Consider the following 5,754-nt stretch of genomic DNA (forward strand, 5'->3'; position numbering starts at 1 on the left):
AGTGTGCATATCTACAGGCACACTTTTAAAACAACACCATTTCCACTTTAATCAATCTCTAACACTCACTTTAATCAATCTCTCACATATTGTTCTAGAACTGTACTGTTCAATACGGTAGCCACTAGCCACTTGTTGCTGTTGAGCATTTGGAATGTGCCTTGTCCAAAATGAGACATATTTACACTATAAGTGTAAAATACCAGACTTTCAAGACTCACTATGAAAAAAAACCCAATGTAAGTATCTCAATTTTTATGTGGATCACATTTAAATATTTTTATTTAATGGGTGAAATAAAAGTATTAACATTAATTGCAACTATTATCTTTATTCCTTTTGTAACATGGCTGCTAGAGCTTCCTAGGTGGCTCAGTGGTAAAGAATCTGCCTGATGATGCAGGAGATATAGGTTCAATCCCTGGGTCAGGAAGATCCCCTAGAGAGGGAAATGGCAACCCACTCTAGTATTCCTGCCTGAGAAATCTCATGGGCAGAGGAGTTGGGCAGGCTACAGTGCATGGGGTCAGAGCTGGACACGACTTAGCAACAACAACAATGTAGCTGCTAGAGATTTTTAAATTACATGTGACTTGCATTTTATTCCCACTAGACAGCACTATTGTAGAACATTTGGTATAGATAGGGGAAACTGCATTTTTTTTCTATCAGTCAGCAACACTATCCACTGAGAAATTCAAGAATATTTCAGAGGCTTTGGGTCCACCAAAAACAAGGGGAAGAGAAACCTCGGACCAGCACAATGTGGGAGCACATTACATAGTACATTACACATTACACAGTACATAGTGGGAGCACAACATACATTTATCTATTAGCTGAGGAAACAAACTCAAAATTCAGATGGGCCCTTGTTCACTCCATTACTCCTCAATGCTCCCCTCTAATACCATGGATAATTACACTATGTGAATCTTTTAAGGTTTTTGTAATACTTGACGTTTCCCCATTGAAATACCTGCTTCTTATGAGTAGGGATCCTATTTCTCCACATTTAAATGTTGAATGAGACGTGATCATCATTTTAAAGCACTCACCTTGGCAGCAATTGACTTATTCTAAATCTAGTACTTGAAATGCCATGTTCTTGGTTGCTTTCAGAGTAGAAGTGAGAAATAGATTCAAGGGATTAGATCTGATAGGTGCCTGAAGAACTATGTACAGAGGTTCCTGACATTGTATAGGAGGCAGTGATCAAGACCATCCCCAAGGAAAAGAAATGCAAAAAGGCAAAATGGTTGTCTGAGGAGGACTTACAAATAGCTGTGAAAAGAAGAGCAGTGAAAGGCAAAGGAGAAAAGGAAAGATATACCCATTGGAATGCAGAGTTCCAAAGAATAGCAAGGAGAGACAAGAAAGCCTTTCTCAGTGATCAATGCAAAGAGGAAAACAATAGAATGGGAAAGACTAGAGAGCTCTTCAAGAAAATTAGAGATACTAAGGGAACATTTCATGCAAAGATGGGTACAATAAAGGACAGAAATTGTATGGACCTAACAGAAGCAGAAGATATTAAGAGGTGGCAAGAATAAACAGAAAAACTATACAAAAAAGATATTCATCACCCAGACAATCATGATGGTGTGATCACTCACCTAGAGCCAGACATCCTGGAATGCGAAATCAAGTGGGCCTTAGGAAGCATCACTATGAACAAAGCTAGTGGAGGTGATAGAATCCCAGTTGAGCTATTTCAAATCCTAAAAGATGATGCTGTGAACGTGCTGCACTAAATATGCCAGCAAATTTGGAACACTTAGCAGTGGCCACAGGACTGGAAAAGATCAGTTTTCATTCCAGTCCCAAAGAAAGACAATGCCAAAGAATGCTCAAGCTACTGCACAATTGCACTAATTTCACACTCTAGCAAAGTAATGCTCAAAATTCTCCAAGCCAGGCATCAACAGTACATGAGCCGTGAACTTCCAGATATTCAAGTTGGATTTAGAAAAGGCAGAGGAACCAGAGATCAAATTGCAAACACCCATTGGATCATTGAAAAAGCAAGAGAATTCCAGAAGAACATCAATTTCTGCTTTATTGACTATGTCAAAGCCTTTGACTGTGTGGATCACAAGAAACTGTGGAAAATTCTGAAAGAGATGGGAATATCAGACCACCTGACCTGCCTCTTGAGAAATCTGTATGCAGGTCAGGAAGCAACAGTCAGAACTGTACATGGAACAACAGACTGGTTCCAAATCGGGAAAGGAGTATGTCAAGGCTGCATATTGTCACCCTGCTTATTTAAATTATATGCAGAGTACACCATCCAAAATCCCAGGCTGGATGAAGCACAAGCTGGCATCAAGATTGCCAGGAGAAATACCATTAACCTCAGATAAGCAGATGACACCACTCTTATGGCAGAAAGCAAAGAATGAAAGAGCCTCTTGATGAAAGTGAGAGGAGAGTGAAAAAGTTGGCTTAAAACTCAACGATCAGAAAACTAAGATCATGGCATCTGGTCCTATTACTCTATGGCAAATAGATGGGGAAACAGTGGAAACAGTGACAGACTTTGAGGGGGCTCCAAAATCACTGCAGATGGTGACTGCACCCATGAAATTAAAAGACGCTTGCTCACTGGAAGAAAAGTTATGACCAACCTAGACAGCATAATAAAAAGCAGAGACATTACTTTGCCAACAAATGTCCGTCTAGTCAAGGCTATGGTTTTTCCAGTGGTCATGTATGGATGTGAGTTGGACTATAAAGAAAGCTGAGCGCTGAAGAATTGATGCTTTTGATCTGTGTGTTGGAGAAGATTCTTGAGAGTCCCTTGGACTGCAAGGAGATCCAACCAATCCATTCTAAAGGAGATCAGTCCTGGGTGTTCATTGGAAGGAGTGATGTTGAAGCTGAAACTCCAATACCTTGACCACCTGATGTGAAGAGCTGACTCATTTGAAAAGACCCTGATGCTGGGAAAGATTGAAGGTGGGAGGAGAAGGGGACGACACAGGATGAGATGGTTGGATGGCATCACCGACTCGATGGACATGAGTTTTGAGTAAATTCTGGGAGTTGGTGATGGACAGTGAGGCCTGGCGTGCTGCAGTCCATGGGGTCACAAAGAGTTGGACACAACTGAGTGACTGAACTGTGAGTAGGGATCCTATTTCTCCATGTTTAAATGTTGAGTGAGACGTGATCACCATTTTAAAGCACTCACCTCTGCAGCAATTTACTTATTCTAAATCTAGTACTTGAAATGCCATGTTTTGGTTGCTTTCAGACTACATAGTATTCTTCTGAATATGCTTATTGGTGGCAAATCTCCATGGAGAAAAAGAATTCTTCAAAACAGCCAAGATTCATCTCAAGGATACAAATAACATGAACGAACCTGAATAATGGCTGCTTCTCTCAGTTGCTCAAAAGTTCCAAATATCTTCTGAGCAACAATGACACTCTTTGAATGCCTGTGGTTGCCCAAAGCAACTTTAAAGGGCATTGACTTGGACGCCAATCAAGTAGTTGGCATACTAAGAGAAAAGGCTGCAATTTTTTTCCAGTCATTTCATATTTCAAATCGTTGTAACTAGGGCCAAGAGCACATTTAATGAGACTAAGATGACCATTAACATTACAGATTTGTAAAACGCATTCCTGCCTCCTTCCAAACTTTTGGAAATGAAATCCCTTGATACTCATAGTGCCCAAAGTGATTAACAAAATTTACACTATGTGATCTTTAATCCTCCTCAGATTTGCCCTTTAAATTTTCCTTGGCAAACTCCCCCAATGTTTATTCTAAGAAATGATACCTTGTAAGTAATTACTCTAGGACTTGTTGTTGTTGTTCAGTCGCTCAGTCGTGTCCGACTCTCCGCGACCCCATGAATCACAGCACTCCAGGCCTCCCTGTCCATCACCAACCCCCGGAGTACACTCAAACTCATGTCCACAGAGTCGGTGATGCCCTCCAGCCATCTCATTCTCTGTCATCCCCTTCTCCTCCCGCCCCCAACCTTTCCCAGCATCACAGTCTTTTCCAGTGAGTCAACTCGTCGCATGAGGTGGCCAAAGTATTGCAGTTTCAGCTTTAGCATCAGTCCCTCCAATGAACATCCAGGGTTGATCTCCTTTAGAATGGACTGGTTGGATCTCCTTGCAGTATAAGGGACTCTCAAGAGTCTTCTCCAACACCACAGTTCAAAAGCATCGATTCTTCGGCGATCAGCTTTCTTCACAGTCCAACTCTCACATCCATACATGACCACGGGAAAAACCATAGCCTTGACTAGACGGACCTTGGTTGGCAAAGTAATGTCTCTGCTTTTTAATATACTATCAAGGTTGGTCATAACTTTCCTTCCAAGGAGCAAGCGTCTTTTAATTTCATGGCTGCAATCAGCATCTGCAGTGATTTTGGAGCCCAAAAAAATAAAGTCTGACACTGTTTCCACTGTTTTTCCATCTATTTCCCATGAAGTGATGGGACCAGATGCCATGATCTTTGTTTTCTGAATGTTGAGCTTCAAGCCAACCTTTTGAGACAAGTATTAAAAAAAAAAAACAATTAGGGACTGTATTATGGTAGCAGAATTAAGAGCACAATGTGAAAACAAGCTCTCAAATCAGATCTGACTTGGAAATACTCTGCCACTCACTATGTGACCTTGGGCAAATTATCAAATAGAGTGGCAATAATATACCTCAGAATCAATGGAAGGATTAATTTATAACAATAAAATACCTGACAGCAATCAGAAAATATCATAGCTATTAGTAAACCATTGTACCATCTGATTTAAACATTGAATGAATTTAAAGACGTCAAAGAAACTGGACCCTAGCTTTCCTGTTTTTTAAATGATCATTAACAATATGAAAGTTAAAGTCACTCAGTTGTGTCCAACTCTTTGTGATCCCATGGACTATACAGTCCATGGAATTCTCCAGGCCAGAATACTAGAGTGGGTAGCCTTTCCCTTCTCCAGGGGATTTTCCCAACCCAGGGATCGAATCCAGGTCTCCCGCATTGCAGGCAGATTCTTTACCAGCTGAGCCACAAGGGAAGCCCAAGAATACTGGAGTGGATAGCCTATCCCTTCTCCAGCAGATCTTCCCGACCCAGGAATCAAAACAGAGTCTCCTGCATTGCAGGTGGATTCTCTACTGAGCTATGAAGGAAACCCTCATAACAATATAGTTTATAATCCACTCTGATGTACCAGGTTCTCTGTTCTAGGTAATGGTCCTTTTCACTAAATTTCCCTCAATAAGATGCCAGTGTACTGGCTTACTTTGTTATCTAGAATATGAACTTTTCAGTGGCATTCTTGAGCTACAAACAGAATCATGAAAAACACTAAAACCCTGGAAGGGTATGAGGCAAAGAAGCATTGAACACTCCAAAATTATTCTGAGGAACCATGTTCCTATGCCAATGATAGGGTTCTGTAGTTAGGCACTAGAGGAAATGAAGCTATGATAAAATTAGTTAAACGAATACCAGTATCAAGGGGAAGTCAAATCCACATATCAGAATATGATGACTTACTTAGAAACAAAGACTCTTAGGGGTTTAAGCAACATGTGTGAAAAGTTGGAAGTAGGAATGGAAGACAAAAGCTGTCTGAGTACACATGCACACCTAGACAAGTCTTTATACTTACAGAGGTCAGGCAAGGGAATCATCAGGTCAATAGTAATACAAGAAACACCAAAGATGCACCTACTTAAAATGTCATTTACACAAATGTTTCCAGGATTCTTATATACGAA

Source organism: Moschus berezovskii, chromosome X (assembly GCF_049115385.1).
Source record: "Moschus berezovskii isolate FMDL1 chromosome X, NW_MosBer_1.0, whole genome shotgun sequence".
In the NCBI taxonomy this organism is placed as follows: Eukaryota; Metazoa; Chordata; class Mammalia; order Artiodactyla; family Moschidae; genus Moschus; species Moschus berezovskii.